The 17,603-nt window shown below is 42.0% G+C and overlaps 1 long non-coding RNA gene across 6 annotated transcripts in view; it reads right to left on the bottom strand.

Moving 5' to 3' along the window:
- Positions 1 to 17,603, bottom strand: part of LOC102080706 (uncharacterized) — a 184,255-nt gene that overhangs the window by 30,057 nt on the left and 136,595 nt on the right. Inside the window, exon 1 of one of the 6 annotated variants that reach the window (XR_003221680.1) lies at positions 14,784 to 14,794. The exons of the other annotated variants lie outside the window; for them this stretch is intronic. This is a non-coding gene — a long non-coding RNA (uncharacterized LOC102080706). Of the gene's footprint in view, positions 1 to 14,783; positions 14,795 to 17,603 lie in introns of those variants that run through there. 6 annotated transcript variants of the gene reach the window in all.

The raw sequence follows: 17,603 nt of genomic DNA on the forward strand, positions 1-17,603 counted from the left end.
CTCAGTGACCTCTGTCTTACTTTGCTCTATAGTATATATGTGACATGACCTTGGTCTGAGGTCATCGCAGCTGAATGATGGACATATTTCACCTGTTTTCTTGTTTGCTTTGGCATGTTATTCTCTTTTTTCATATATAAACAGAGAAAATTTGATGAACGGCTCTTCTTTCTCCTCCTGCTTTCTCTTTCGTGTGATGTTCTCTGGGAGCTCCATCACCTTTTTCTGTTCACAATCATCAAAACAATGCCCCGTGCAGTATTTTCTTTTCCCAACTAGGGGCAGAGGGTGCAGAAACGGAGGGGGCAAAGGTATTTCAGCGGTTCAAATATTTGATTGCTAATGACAAACACCGTTTCACAGCGATTTAAATTTCAAATTGATCCCTGGGAGCAATTATTTCTGAGGGGAGAGAAACACGCCGCTAGGTCTCTGCTACACACATTTGCTGATTTAAGTTAAAAGAAAACCTTTTTGCAGTGCTATCATAAGGGAGCAGCAACTTTTTGAAGTAAGTGCCTGCATCTGCTTGCAGCCAACCCAACCTGGGGATGTTGCTGGAGAGTGAGAACAGAGGGGGGAAAATAAAACATAAAAAGAAAAAATAACACTTTGTCTAATTCTATATTTATGTAGCCCTCAGCTTGAGGTATTCACATAAAACAGTTTGTATTCAGAAGTGCTGCCGTGATCGTTATGCTGCACGTTGAGATCGGCAACTCTTCGGGCAGGGTTGGCGGGTGCAGCTCAGCCTGATTCATTTGAATTAAAGTTGCTCAACTAAATAAAAGGGATTCAAATTCATACTTTTTTTTCCTCTTTTTCTTCTTTTCAAACCTGTTTTTAAGGCAACCGAGCATTCCTTTTGATGAGGAATTTTCTACCTGTAGTCTTTGGCATACACGCCTGTATTTTCTATTTGCACAGCCCCATTTATGGCATCGCTTTGTTTGATGTTGAAATTGTATTAGGCCTTGTAAAGAGTGGAAGAGCTTGTTGCTTTGGGACCTTAAGAAGGTCTGAGACCATACAGAGTAATCGAGTGTTAATCCACATCTTGTATTTCTCTGCACTGCTTGGCACACACTTCTTAAAATCCAAAACTTTTTTATAGAGTGTGCACCATTAGAGTCAGAGAGGTGTGCTACGTTATTTTATCTATTATATTTCATGTATTATTTTAAAGAAAGCATCCCTCTGCTTTAGATTGTGCCAAATCAGATACAAGGCATAGCGATCCAGCTTTAGCAGCAAGTCCGCTGATCCTCTTGTCAAATGAATTTTAGTAGGGTCTCCATGAAACCTTCAACACCAGTGTTATAGCAGCATTCATGCCACTGTGGAAGAACAACATTATGCAAAACAGATATACACTCCAGACCTCTGTCAGGTTTTTATGCTCAGGCTGTATTCTTCTCCGCTGACCCCGAAAAGGATTCCCTGGTGCTTAAGCTGTGGAAAATCCACACGGTCGGGGTATGTGACGATGTCAACATCGTGCCATATTTCTGTGGCATCTGGATAGATCATGTGCCTCTCTACACACACATATTTATTTATTTTTCCTCTTCCAGAGCAGTGTCGGGGAGGCAGATGTCCTGCTCACAGGAAAAATAATTTGCAGTGGGGGGGAAAGAAAAAAAAAGAAGGGGGGAGAGGTGGGGTGGTGAAGGGAAAAATATATGAATATGCAAATCTTGTCACAGTGTGGAACCTTGTAATGAGTGGGAAATGTTGTTGCCATCTTTCATTATGCAGAGGTCATTGCTTAATGCCAGGCAGCTGGGCCCAGATTCTTCTCTATGAGCTCCCCCCCACCCTCACCACCACCACTACCACCATTTCTGCTGTCACCTCACAGCAACTTGAACCAAAATACAGCCTGGCAACACAGTTCACAAAAAACACAAATGCACGTGAGGTACTCACAAACGCTACAGGTACACGATGCCTGGATGTCTCCGTAGCTATAAGGAAACCTTCTTTTGTTCAATTTCCCGATTAAGACAACTCTGCTGCTTCTATGAAGTACTTCAGTTTAACACAATTGCATGATTTACTGTCTGTGTATAAATTATCCTGATATGTCTGCATGTAATTTGCCAAACCACATGTGAATAAACCTGACAGCATATTTGATCAGTAAGAAATTTTGGTCAGAACTCCCGAGATCAGATCTGGTGATTATCATCTGGCTGATACGTTACACGATCACCTCAGCAGGACTGTGTTTGTTACCAAATGGGCTTCTAAGTATGGAAACTAAGAGATGTGGGGTTTGATTTGAATCATTTTTAGCATCATTTTGGTTTCTTAGGTGCAACTGTAAGTTAAAATATCAGTTTTACTCTTTAAAAACAAAAGTTAAGGTATAAGAATACTTTCTAAAGTGACTGCTGCTGTATGTCGCATGTTTCATTTGTGCAGAGCGATGCATGCACAGCTTCAGAAAATGGAAAAGAGGCTTAAAGTATGTCTCTTTCCAATCCAGCAGCTGGACCGTCTATTGGATGATCTATTGTTGTTTAAGCGGTTGCATCAAGCTCTTTGGAGCTGAAAGTTTAAAAAGTGGGCACAGCTCATAGTTGTTGTTGTTGTTCCCAGCTTCCTTTTGATCAACCCTTTCATGTTTTGTAGATTGCTGAGACAGCTCACTGCTGTTCTGTCTCCTCTTGCAACAGCTTTCCTGAAATTTCCGCTGGCGTCTGCCCGACATTGAGCTATGGGGCTAATCATTAGGTAAACCCGTCTCCCTCTCTCTCATGCACTCTTCAAATAATCCTGGGTTTGAATGCTAAAAATGTAATGAACTTCACGGTTCATTGTGTCTGACACTGCTTAATTAATGGGTGCATTTAAAGTACATAGGGCCCCGGTAATTGATTTATATGCATGATTTGCACATACAGCTGTTGGTTCCTGTAGGAGACTCATCACTCAAAAAGTGGCTGTGCTGATGTTAGGCTTGGTAGGTAATATTAAGATTTTTCTGTTGGCCGATCCAGCCTTGAGAGAAAAAGACCAGGTCACATGTTAGCATATTTTTTTCATTTGCAATTATGAACAGCTACTTAAAAAATTAGACTTGGGCAATTTAATATCATATTTTCCACCAAAACACTTAAAGGACTCAGTCTGAGCCTGGAAATGTTTTTCATATGGAAAACCTTTGGCTCCTGTAACATAATTGAAAAAAAAATGGCAGAATATATTTGAGAAACTTTATTTTCATTAGGCTGTGCCTGACAATAGGGCTGGACCAGTTAGTTCTGTGCTACCCAGAGGACCTCCAGCACGCTTTGGCTTCACACCATCAGTCTGTCTTACTCGCCTCAGTTAATGCATTTGCCAAGAAGAAGCTGGACACAGGCATTACCGTAAAGTTCTGCATGCTGAACATGATGCATTTGAATCTGGGTTTTGTGACATTTATTTTTTCAGTTTATTTTAATCTATAAAAGAATATTTGTCTTTTATTTTGTTTCTTAATTCTTCTTATATCTTTATTTATGCTTCGAGCCCTTCTTGTGATCCCACTTACCCATCTAAAAACTAAGGATACTGTACAGTCCAAACCAGCTTACCATACATTCTTCTCACCCCTGACTCTATAGGAGCTTAAAACTCATCTGTTCAGGCTTTTGTGTTTTATTTGTTTCACGTGTGTTCACTATTGATACCTCTGTAAAACATTTTGTGTGTACATTTTACTTTAAGCAATATTTTTATAATCTATTGACGTCCACCAAAGAATTTATGCATTCAGAAAGTACTCACAGCACTCTAAGTTTACTACAGTAACCAGGGTTTTTTGTCTTTAAGTGACCAAGTTTAGTGAGAATCATTAGGTGGCTAGGAAATAGTTAACTAGGGTAAATGATGTGTACCAGAAGACACATATTTGAGAATAAAACAGAAGTGTTGACAGTGTGAATGCAATTATTGTTGAAAGTTCCAGGTTTTTCTTTTATGCTGAAACACAATATTTGTAACATTAGTGTTCATCTTTCACACCTTTATGCTTATTCCAGGCATATACAGTGTGGTCATAATTATTGTTTTCTGCAGAGATCTCGAGGTCACTGGCTCCTAACCATTATTTGGCTTCGGACAGATTCTCTGTGGAGCTCAGATCAATCTATCACATTCAAGCATATTTCTATCACCATCAAATTGATTTTTCCATGAGCAGGCCCTTGTTGTATGTGTGTGTGCATGTGTGTGAAGTGTTTTCATGCACAGCGCATAGGGAATGCAGCCTGCAGCATGCACACACGCGCACACAGCTAAATGCGCCGCACAAAAAGACGCATGCACAGGTGCACACGCACAGATACTGTACTTGTTCATTTATTCATTTCTGTAGACACCCTTCGGCATTTCTGTGAGTAAAATGCAGGCATCGGCATATTTAGTGGTCTCAGATCTTAAACGTGCGCTCGCACACGCATACAGTACACTTCTTGTTAAAGCAGACACCAAGTGAACCGTGGCCTCTCGGGGGCCAGGTGTCTCACTTTCTTTATTATGTACACATTAATCAATACAGACTGACCTGGCATCGAGGCTTGCCATCTTTTCATCTTTCCCCAACACACACACCCTCTTCAACCCTCCACCCCCAGCACCCATCGCTCATCTATCATTTTCCTTCCCTCCTTCACCTCTCCGCACCTGAATGCCATCAATCCCCTTCCTCATCCATCTATCGGCTCTTATCCGTTCATTTCACTGCCCAGCCATCACTCCTTCTACATGACTGTCTCGGACCTTGGCATCCCTTTGATTCAGGAAGGGGGGGGTATCACAAGAAGTTGTGAAGAGTAAAAGAAAGAGTGCGCAAAGAGAGGTGGGGGTGTGGCGGCAGTGAATTGTGGGCTGGCAGCATTATTGTCATCCATAACGTAGCTGGACAGGGGAGGGTGATTTGGATTTAAATAATGTATTAGTTTTTCAGAGCTACCATCCACAATGCCTCACAACACTGTGAAACATAATAACTTAAAGGTGCGTGTGTGTGCGTGCAGGCTTGTGTGCGAAGGTGAAGGAAAGCAAAGGAGATGAAATTGGATGTCTTTTAGATGCAAATTGAGCTGCGTGTAAAATGGTTTGATGCAGACTGATTGGGTCAAATTGTATTCCCACTGTTGTTTAGCAATAAAGGATAGAAGAAATAAAGGAAGTCGTCTTTTATTGTCCGAGCGTGCTACAAACACACGGAAAGACAGGCTGCCGTGTAGCACTGGTGCCGAGGACTTTGAGACAAAGGAGGTGGCTGGGCAGAGCGAGGAGGGCGGGAATAAAAGATTGTGCTGGAATTTGTCAAAAGCCAATAATCATTCTGGTGCAGGAGAGGAGTACTACATCAGAGTGGCGAATCAATATCGCATTACTTAGTATGGGAGTATATACAAGACTCATCAAATTGATTATTTTTGATGCTACAATGGCAGTTTCATTTGCTGGGGCCTCTCGACAACAACTACTGTTCAATTACCGGGGATGTCTGTGAATTGGGGAGGAGGAAAAAAAAGAAATACAGCAAGACAAATGGATATTTATTTGACTAAAATAAAGCCTTGCCTGGTAAAGAAATGAGGAATGGAATGTCACAGTCAAGCTCTGGTTAAAAGATGACTTGTCTCATCGGACATTGAAATTTCATGAATATATTTTCCAAGGGCCAGGAAAAACAGAATTCATCATGAAGTTTGTATACAGGCCATAATGTCACAGCAAAGATTAGTCAATCTCCTAATGCACAGTGGCACTGTTAAGCATACGCCTCTCCTGACTCGCAGAGTTACAGAGTGGGATGGTTGTGGGCAGGGTGCAAAACTTTGTGCTCTTTTAGTAAAACTGTGTTTTGGGTCTCTCCTAAAAGCCTTAGAGCCCAATTAAATCTATACTCCATAAATTATAATTTAATGGGAGTAGATTTGCAGCTGCGTCGAATCTTATAAAACATATATTATCGATGCGTATGTACGCAGCAAGCGGCCTGAACAAAGAACAGAATTTTTAAAACCATTATTTATAAAGAAAAAAAGAAATGCGCATCAGATGTTTCCAGTGTTTCATCCCAGGCGCTCTTCAGTTTGGACTAGTTCATCCCTAAAAAGCCCAACTGTTGCTAAGAACAGCTTCTACCAATGAAGTCCTTCTCCTAATGGCTCCAAGTCTTCAATATGGGGCCATCAGGAGATACAAGGCGCAGCGGCTCCTTGGATGATTAAAAAGTCATTTCCTTAACTGTCCTCCCAGGATTTGTGGGCTTTTTTTTGTAAGAAAACATTAAATTGCTCCAATCAAGCATAAACGTCTCCTGCTTGTGGTGTAATTTGTACTGCTGTTCGCGTGGTGGGCGCTTATTTGTCATCCTTTTCCTTTGGCGCTTTTCCCAACCGCCTTGATCAACAATTAATGGTTGAAATTGCTTCCCTGTTACTTATGGCTGTGGAGACAGATGCAGCAATGCAAAAAAAAAACAAAAAAAAAACAAAACTAAAAAATAGTGGGAAAAAGAAGTTTAATTGAACAACAGAAATGAAGTTCAGATTTATTTAACTTTATTCATACATGCTTGGGAACAAAATATATATATTTTTGCCGTTACACTTTTTTCGAATAGTTATGCTCGGAGCCTCCAGCATCATAAGTTCTGTTATTAGACAAATGCAGCATCGCATCAGCAGCAGTCCACTCGTTCTTTCCTGTCCACTCTGCCTCTCTGCTCTTCTGTCTCTCTTCCCCCACACTGTTCTTTTACACAGTGACCTTTAGTGCTCTTTTCTTCATTGCGGGGACAGGCTGGGGCCTGGCATCTGATAGAATCAATATTCTATTATGATAGTGCGTGGAGCGTGTGGGGCTTTACAACTCTGCTGTAATAGTCTCTCTATTTCATCCCGTGGCAGCCATGGCCTGAGGGATCATCCAGGCTTCTCCAGGCTCTATGCTCCCAGCATCGCCCCATTTCCATTAACGTCGCAGGCCTCTGCCTACCAGGGGACATTCTGTGTGACCGATGGATGGGGTTGAGAATGAGTCCAGCCCGGGTGCAATGTGTGTCAATAGACTGTGTAATAGCCAGGCCTGGGTGAAATGTTAGTTAAATGGCTTTCCAGTTTTAAAAGAAACAGGAGGGATATTTGTGCTATTTCTCTTATTTTATCTTGGCGTTTTTCTTTTTTTTACCCTATTGTCTCTCCCTAGAGGTGATCTCAAACTAAATCAGTATATTTGAAAATACGACCGAAACCGGCAAAGCAAAATGATCTTTTTCTTGATTTTCATGGCAATCAGTTATCCTCCGCAGTGATTAAACCAGTGACAGGCAGATAGTAAATCAGGATTTATTAAAAAAAAACAACAACAACAACAAAAATAGCACCCATGATTTGGACTCAAGTTAGCATCACACTCTAGCATGTAAAGCATTTTTTTGGTTAGGGCAGACCTGGGTTATACTGCACTAGCGAGGGAGTGCTAAAGTGAAATGTTAAGCTATTAGAGATCGTGACACCAGGCAGACCCCCCCCCACCATAAAAGATTCATGCCATTCACAGCTGCCTTCTCGAATAATTAACTAATGTAAGTATTTTGCTCAGCCAAATGCAGTTATCGTTCAAAAATCTGTGCATTTAAATGTCATTTGTGCGCGGACTTTTGATGTGACTTTTTAATCTGGGACAATAAACGTTATGAGGTTAACAGGACATTCGCTGTCATCTGAGATGCTTCCATCAAAGCCTGGTCTAAAATGTCAAGATTGGTTGTAAAGTGCATTACTGTTTCTCTCGGTGGGAAGTTGCTGGAATGCATAATATTTGTAAAGTCACGGAAGTCAAGAGCAGACACTTTAAAACCTATGGTCAGTGCGTAGTGCCCTTTTAAATGCCACAGACACACAGACAAAAAAAAATCTTTGAGAAATACCTGTAGAATAACCTCCTTCAGTCCCATTTACTCCTGATGTATGTCTTTCTTTCTTGGGGGAGAGCTGTCCCTAACAGCATACATACGCCTCATCCCCTAAAACTCCGCCCCCCCCACCCGCCGCCTCTTCGTTTGATTGAGAGTTGGGTGACTGGAGGTACGCGATGAGGCCCCATTCGCCTCATATTCATCATGATGTAACCGTGAGCAACCCGGATCTAAATTACCTTCGTCTGGCATCATTCCAGCACATGCTATAAATGAGGTAATCGTCCTTGACTATAAAATTTGCATTTTCAAGACTTAATTGCCATCATTACATTTTTTGCGTAATTCTATTAATTTAACAGAATGGGGGATCAGAGGCTTTTTTATGGTTATAATTTGCAGTAAAACAATGCATTCCCAAAGTAAAAAAAAAGAAAAAGAAAGAAAGTCTCAAGTAGAAAAAGGATGAGCGGAGAATCAGGACAACTCTGGCCCTCTCATCGCGAGCTTCCATTATCCCTTTGCATTTGAAAGGGGAGATTTTAAAAACTTGCACTCGCACGGCGTAAGGCTCAAGGATGTGTGTTTGTGAAGGCTAGCGTGAAAAGCTGTCTCAGGTTTAAAATGGGAGATGCCTCAATTATTTCCCATCGTCACATTGTGTGGGCTAACTGAAGCTTGTGTCTTAATAATGTCAACCTCGGCTCTATTTTTTTGCCCCCCCCACACACACACGCGTGTTTTCAACATCGCCTGCCTCCTTTCTTCACATACGACGTCAGCGGCGCTCAGTAGTGCCGTCCCTGAAAAAAAATATGGTGGCGAGCACGTCGGATGACACGGAACAACGGAGCCATCAACTCCCATTTATGCTTCCTGCGGTGACCTTGCCACAGACGTCTACGAGGTTCAGAAGTGCGCCAAGCTAAGTGCCAGCAACATTCTGCAACCCGCTGCACTTCCTCGCACTCTGCTGACCTTAAAAGTGTGGCCTCAATTTGGGGGAAGGCTGAAAAAAAAACATACACGCGTTCTGCTTCTCCTTCTGCATTGCACTTGTGCTGCAATGCCCTACTTTTATCACCGTGATTGTTTACAGTTTTTCACAAAAATGGAAGTAAATTAATTGCAGATACTGCAAATCAGCTAGCAGCTTTTTAGACTTGATCTTTGGGGTTTCCCCAGTTGTTGGATTCAACCAAAGAACAGCAACACTGGAATCACTCTAGGAGAACTTGTATATCTATTCTACAATATTACACATTCTTCAAAAACACAGAGTGACACGTTACATAATCAACTGTAATTTAAATCAGCCACAATGTTCCAGAATCTATTATTATCATTGTTATTATTATTATTTATCAAGCTTACAAAATACAAAATATGAATACATGGGACAGCTTTAGTTATCAATAAATAATAGGCTGACACTAGGAATACATTTTATGTATGTAACTTCTTAAAATGCACAAGCAGCTTAAAGAAAATCCCCCGGAGGCATCTTGTGTTTCTCTAGCCTCAATGTGCTACATCTGACAACGCTGCAGCTCAAAAAATAAAATAAAAAATAAGAAATAGGTTCATCCATCCATCCATCCATCCATCTTCATCCGCTTTATCCGAGGCCGGGTCGCGGGGGCAGCAGCCTAAGCAGAGAAGCCCAGACCTCCCTCTCCCCAGCCACCTCCTCCAGCTTATCCGGGGGAACACCAAGGCGTTCCCAGGCCAGCCGAGAGATGTAATCTCTCCAGCGTGTCCTGGGTCTGCCCTGGGGCCTCCTCCCGGTGGGACATGCCCAGAACACCTCACCCAGGAGGCGCCCAGGAGGCATCCTTGTCAGATGCCCGAACCACTTCAACTGGCTCCTTTCGATGTGGAGGAGCAGCGGCTCTGCTTTGAGCCCCTCCCGGATGGCCGAACCTCTCACCCTATCTCTAAGAGGAGAGGCCAGCCACCCTTCGGAGGAAGCTCATTTCTGCCGCTTGTATCCGCGATCTCGTTCTTTCGGTCACTACCCACAGCTCGTGGCCATAGGTGAGGGTAGGGACGTAGATCGACCGGTAAATTGAGAGCTTCGCTTTTACACTCAGCTCCCTCTTCACCACGACGGACCGGTGCAGCGTCCGCATCACTGCAGCCGCAGCACCAATCCGTCTGTCGATCTCCGGCTCCCTTCTCCCATCAAATAATAGGTATAATAGAAATAAATAATAGAAATAGGTTCATTATCAGAGAAATATTTCTGAGAATTACCTCTCACATGTGTCCCAGAAGCAGCTGCATTTTAACGCTGCTCACCTGTCTTAAAATCCAGTTTTTTTGCTCCAATCAAACCCAAATAGTGCTAAATACATTTATTTTAAACTTTAATCCAGGGTGATTAACACTCCATGTGAGGGTTAGTACAATGCCATATTGTCTAAATTAAGTCCAAAAGGCAGCATTGTGGAAAAATCTAGCAGGGACCGACAACATACAGCATGGTGCTGCTTTAGATCAAAGTCATGCTGGTAAATACAGACAGCGGTTCACTAAAGGGAAACGGTATGAGGATCTGGTGTTCCTTTATTCCCCATTTCCCTTCCCCTGTTATCTGTCTCATACTGACTTCTGCTGACACTGACCAGGTGGCTTCGTCACTACGTGTTTCCATGGAGCCTTTAAACAGGAAGCAGGTAAGGCCTGACACACCATCCTCGATGCTTAACGTAGCGGTGAAGGAACACCGAGCTTTGTTTTGACTGTGTCAAGCAACATCAGCTCAAGCTTTGGGTGTGAGGCACAGAAGGCTGTTTCCTTTCTTTGTGTCTCTGCATCAGCATCTGGAGTGCGAGCGTGCTGTGTGTCTTCATCGCGGCTGGGAGAAGGTGTCAGGTGTGTATGCAGTGAGAGCACTTCTGACAGGGGCGCTTTAGTGCATGTGTAGATGAAAGAGAGCGGGGATGACTCACCTCTGGACATTGCTTTGTGGTTTAGGTACAGTACAGACAGGGAACAAAAGCTTAAGCCTTGATCGAGATCTTTTTAAAATGATTTTAAGAATGACGTATGAATAAAACAGCCCACATAGTTAATATGACACACCATCACAGCATTTCTTGGGATTCATAAAAAGGATGAAGGTGCAGGCGTAGTAGCCAAACCTTTCTCTCAAAAAAGCAACAGTAAGAGTATTGTTTAACCTACTCTTTAGCTGAAGATACATGAGGCATTAAGGAATCAAACACTGTTTGAGTTTGGATTTAAAATTCTCATTCAAGTGTTGAGAGGCACAACTCTCCGTTGCCACTGATAATCTCCATCTATCAACACACTAAGCTAGCTGCGATAAAAAGTTTTATCTTCAGTGCTTAAAGACATTTTTCCAATAAAGGCTCTCATCAAGACACCTCACTCTGCACAGAGCATATTAGCCACTTTGTGTCTGCGGCCAGCTCAAGCTGTTCCCTCAGACTCATTTCTCATCGCGGTACAGTGTAGCAGAAGTAGAGAAATGAGTGTTTTGATCATCGCTGAAAGAAAAAGAGCTTTTATTTAAATAAGTTGCATTAAAAGCTTTCTGCTGTCAAGCTGAACAAAACAGCAACCGCTTCCAAATGTGAAGCTAGGTGGAAAAACAAGAGCAAACTTTTCAAAGCTCGGAAAGAAATATGATACGCTCTGTGAGTTTTTCTTTAATGCCAAAATCAAGAGCTCATTCGACTTGGTGGAAGCCCGGCTCTTTGCATGCTGAAACAAAGGGGCATTTTCTTGATAAAGTACTGTACTTGACATTCATCTGTTGTGCAAATTAACATTTAATAGCAATACACATTTGAATATGTTCTATCTTGACACAGTGAGAAACCCACAACGTCAACTACATACACAAGCTGAGGAGAACGAGAGATGGGTTTTGGCCCCGAGCGCTTTTGCCCACCACAAGCAACATTAATTGTTTCGCAAAAGCTAACTGCGGAGCCCATTTTTCAACATTGTTTCTTGTTTTTTTGTTTCTCCTGTAAACAACTCTTGCCTTACGATTTGTTCATCATAACTCGACAGTGGATGGCAGAAAGAAGCTTTTTTTTTTTTCGTGCCCCGGAGTAACGACCTTGAAAAAAAAGAGCCCAAATAAAAGGACCAGTGGGAGGATGATGAAGGCAGACGATGGTTGTGCATTTGTCAGATTTCTGAATTAAAGAGATGTTTGTGGAGTTATTGCTGCACAGACGACCAGCAGAGACTGCCGTCATGCATCTGTGTTATATGCGAGAGTTCTCCAGCCAAGTTACTGAAACCGTCTGAATGCTGAAGTAAGCGTGCACGTATGAGACTTTGAGCTAATAAAAGAAATAAATCAACATATAACGTGGATTCTTACACTCTTTCTATAGGAAATCCCGGTTATTTGGAAGTGCTTCCCAAGTGCTCAAGCTCAAAAGCGTGACACGATCTGTCTGCTGGGTGCTGTTTGTTTGGTGCTGCTTGACTTCAGCTCAAGAGGAATCTACTCTGGTGCTCGTCAGGTGGTACAAACCCCGTCTTAGAACACTTTTCATTGAGCGTGCAAAGATGGCAATAAGCCAAAGTGTTTCATCAAGAGAAGAGAAGAGGCCCTGAGTGTTGTATTAGTGTGTTTCTCCAGAGCGGCTAGCCCTCTTCCTCAGGTGTGACAGATGTGACAACAGAGTCAGAACAGTATTTAGCACCTAGAGGTCAGGTGGAGGTAGACTCAGTAAAAACCTTCCTCCTGGTCAGGATCAGGTGCTCTCCTTGGGGACGGGCGATGTGGGAACCCTGATAGCAGCCCTGACCCTGTATAAAGTGTTCATGTCTGTGCGTGAGCGTGCACGTGACCACCAGAAAGGGGGCATCTCCTTTCTGATTGAGACTGATGCATGCCGATTGGTTGCGAGGCCGTGCTCAGCAGCGGCTCAGCAGTGTCAGGTGAAATTAGCAGCCGTCAATAAAAGGACCCTCAGACCTGGGGGATTCATTAGGGACAACCGCCCCCATCTCAGCAAGCTGACAGCCCTTCACACTTCCACCCTTGACTTCCAAACACACACGTGCGTGGTAGACACACTCCATTCCCGTCTGTTCCAAATAATGACTCCCAGCGAAAAGTCTCACCAAGTTCAAAGAGGAGCGTACATCCATGTGTGTGTCTGTGAGCGCGTGTTTGTCAGCGCATGTGTGTCCTGGCCCTCTCTGTTTTGCCTGTGAGGACATGTGTGATGCTACAGGGCCACTTCAGCAAACACCACACCAACTACAAAACATCATTCACAAGTATCTTCTCCCACACTTCAACAAGCTTGCTGTCTCTTTCAATAAGATAACATCAGAGCAGAATCACTAAAGAAAGTATCTCTCAGTTTTTCATCATTTTTCCTTATACTGCTTCCTCCTAGTTTTACATTTTGATTGACAGGAAACCCAAATGAGAAAAAAATGTTTTGTTATGGTGTCTAGGCATTGATTTTATGATTTATACGGCATCAGTGAAAGTATCATAATACAAACTGTAGTTTGAAGTGTTGTATAGTACAGTATAGTGATAGTATTAGCCTTAGCTAACCCTTTAAACAAATATAAGAGATACATATGAAGATAAACAGACCTGCCATGCGGTTAGATTAGCTAAACAGCTCACCGGATAACAAACATCCACCCAGAACCACCTCTAAATCTCACTAGTGTGCCTTTTTTTTAAAAATCCATTGCTTTTGGACAAGTGCTAAGCAAGTCAAACTCCAGCTTCATACATAAGAAACAGATGAGAGTAAAATTGATAGTCTCATCAACGCCTGGCAAGGAAAATAATAAATGTATCTCCTGAAAGTTGTACTGTTTTCTCAAGTTATGAAAAAACGAAAGGTCATGAAAGAGCTTCTGTGAGAGAGAGTTACCTGTGATAAATTGATTATGTACATGGCTTGGCAACATGTTTTTTTTGGCATTACTGAACCAAATAAAAATCCATAACAACCTTTCATCACATGCAAGTGCAGGGAACTAGACTCCTGCAGCTCTTCTTTGCTCTGTTTACAGGGTTTAGAAAATCTAGGCTATGGGAGACTTTGGCTAATCACACTTCTTTGCAGACCGTAGCAGGAACAAGAAGACTTTCACCTGTTTTTTTGGTGTGTAGGAAGCACAATATGCCCCCTGACACCTGGGCTTACAACAGGGAGGAGAGAGCTGCAGAAGGAGGAATATCTATTTAAAATTTTTCTTCTTCTTTTTTTGACTTTTTAAGATTTCTGTCAACAGAAGTTGTTAGCTGAAGTCTGACATATATATATAAATGAGCAAGGAGCTGTTTCCACTTTGTGCTCTGTTCTACCGCATACATCTAATCAGTGGTGGTATGTCTGCTCACACAGCCAAGCCCAACCTGGAAATGTGCTAATGTGGTCAGGGATTGTATATTAAGTCATTATTGGTACTACAGGGGAACCTGCTGTCTCCAGCTGGACACAGCACTCATGCTACCTGTGAGTTTTGGCGTTATCCCAGATTTGCTCTGCCGAATGAGAAACTGTTTCCAGCCGGCCAGGCTGGCTCAGTCACCCCCCACCCTCCTCCTCCTCCTCCTTTTTTTTCTTCCTTCTTCTTCTTCTGTTTACGTGTGTCACTAATTTTTATTCCGATCCACTCTCTGAAGTTGCGTCAGCCCCTCCTTCCTTCCTGACTTTTTCTTTTCAGTCCTCAATTCCCAGCATAGATCTCTGTTTACTCTTTTCTCTGCTCTTTTTCTATTTCTTCTCTTTGAAATTGTTTATTTATTAAAGCCTCTAAAACAACTGTAATTTAATACAGGATAAAGGGTGGTATTAAGTAACTTTTGGTAGGGTTGCATCCAAACCTTTTATGGGGGAACACTGACAAATTATCAAATGCTGGAAAAAAGTCAGGGTCATACATTCAAATGTGCCTCAAATCTGTAGGATGAAAGGGAATATGCGTAGTTTAAGCATGCATAGTACATCAGTAGAGTGATTTGAAACAGGCTTTTATGCCAGTTTGTACATCTGTGCGCATGATCAAAGCTGATGACTTTGAACTAGGGTCCATTTGCCCTCATGAGAACTCTCTTAATCCAGTGCTTCCCAGTTTAGGAGCATGTAGCTGCAACACAGAAGCTCTGCTCATTAGAATTAGAGACATTAGTTACGACCAAAGGAACTCTATTTCACGCACATCTCCCCGACTGACTAAATGAAGCTTTGCAAATCCTCTACAGCTTTTAATAGCTGCCGCTAATATTACAGGTCACAAATGATTGCACCCCGAGACTCAGATTTGGCTGATCAAACACAGACTGAGATTATCAGTGTTATTTACGCTTGTATTTCTCTGGCATAAACACGCATTTATGGAAATGCAATCCTTCTGTGGTAAGACACAGCAATGATTTATGCCGAAATGATTCATGGAAAATGGGGCAGCATATAGGCACATTCAACCCACAATCCAAAGTTGCTTTTTTAACTAGCATTTCTTCCCCTCCTGTTTCCCAACTGAGACGTGGTTCCTGCTAATGCTTACATGTGCATGTATCACAAAGGCTCAGGCTGTGTTTCGGAAACACGAGTGGTCTGTGTACAGAGTACAATGGTTACACCTTTACAAATCAATTATTAAGTCCGGACTAAATAATATGATGCGTGTCTTATTACCCAACAATTCAAAAGCTTTTGGGGGCCTTGCCAAGGAGTAATGGAGCAAACACACGTAATACCATGCAAACACACACACATATATTTAAAAATCCCAAATGCACATAATTGGTTTCACACTAGCTCACACGAGTAGAAAACGCACAACTCAAATAAACACAAAGTCACAGGTACTCAATATATCGACTAATTAAAATAAAGGATTACTATGTTGAATGTGTGTGTGTGCGTGTGTGTGTGTGTGTGGGCACCGCTGCCATGCACACAGGCAGGCAAGCAGGCAGGCAGGCCTCACATTGCCCACAGCTACTCGGTAAGGATTCCCGATAAGGAGAATTAGTCAAAACTTGGGAGCTGCCAGTCAGCGCCAATTAAACTTTAATCTTGGGCTGAAACAGGCACAAATAAATTAAACCCTTGTGAGCGGCAATGTGCGCTCTCCTGATAATAGGGGATTGAAGTCGTCTCGAAGCGAGGCTGCATGTTCCCCAGCTCAGCCATGGCAAGCAGTGGTGCAGAGGGAACGGGGGTAAGGCTGGTGACAGAGTGAACTGAAAGGAACTCTCAAAGTTGACAGAAGCATACACACCGATATGCACACAAGGACAGGAACGCACAAATGACAAGAATCCTCGATGCTGGCCAACAGAAAAAAAAAAGAAGAAGAAATTATAGGACTAGCATAATTCGTCTAACATCCCTGATCATTTAAAATGAAGGGAATTTCCCCTTGTGCTACAAGATCCTTTGTCTTCTTTATGACCTTCTAATGCTCTCACATTGTGGATGAATCTATGCAAATATCAATAAAGTTCCTTGCTTTTTTTTCATGGTCCAGGCCTAAATATGGTTATTAGAAATGCTACCCAGGCATGCAATTGACCTTTTTTTTTCATATCTGCATAAAGCCGATGTATTTATTGTAAATGTCTTTGGACAATCTTGGGCTGGGATCACCTCGCAGTGTGTGTTGGAATTTGATAACAAAACCATGCATGATGCTCCCAGTACCAAATGGAAATGATATTTTCAATCACGTTCAGGCATGGAAAACAGGCTAAAAGTATCAACTTATTAATAATAAAGATAGATCTACTGTTCATATCAGCCAGAGGAAATGCTTTTAATGTTGCAATATTCAAAAGTATGGTTGCCTCCATGCACACTGTGTAGAGGGGGATATTTCATTAATATTTTTTAATGAATTAGCACCCTTATCTCTATTTCCTGTGCCCGACCTGTGCTAGCCTGGTGTTTAATTTCAAAGTCATTTTCTTGCTATATGAGCATGCAGTTTATGTATTAATGTCATGGGCCTCGTCAGCCAATGCCATGATTTATTCCAGAGTAGCGGTCACATACATTCTAATAACTTAAAAATAAGCCCCAGAGAAATGCTGTAATGAGAAAACAATAACATTAACAATATTAGCAACAATAATGAAAATAATTGCCGGTGAAGCAACAATGGTAATCACACATAGAGAAATACCTCTGTGTTTGACCGAATCGTACACAATTATCATGCATGTGTATATAATATAATTAATTCTATGTCTGAGCCTCTTAGCCTGGGGCGATCAGCATAGAATCAGTTTTGTATGTATAATAGATCAGAGCGCAGTTCATGAATAAAACAAACGTGGGGACTATGCAGCAGTGACTGTGAATGTTTGTCTTTGGACAGCAGAATCACAGTGAACATGTAATATTGTGATAATCCATACTTGATGAATTCAAGGGGCTGACTTGCCTTAGCTAAGTTCAGCTAATTTCCAGACATGGCTTGCCTCCATAATTGAGTTTCCAATAACATTATGATTATTCCAGCCCACATGATAATTGAATTCAAGGTATTTTTTTTTCTTAACACCGCAATATTGTAGATGTGTGATTATTATGCATTTGCATGTAGATTTCAGTGCCTTCCTGAAACTCATCACTTTTCTTCTAACTGGATTTCCTATATTGTAGCATACATTTGGCTCATAACAAATGACGGGATC

This window comes from Oreochromis niloticus, linkage group LG9, assembly GCF_001858045.2.
Source record: "Oreochromis niloticus isolate F11D_XX linkage group LG9, O_niloticus_UMD_NMBU, whole genome shotgun sequence".
NCBI lineage: Eukaryota > Metazoa > Chordata > Actinopteri > Cichliformes > Cichlidae > Oreochromis > Oreochromis niloticus.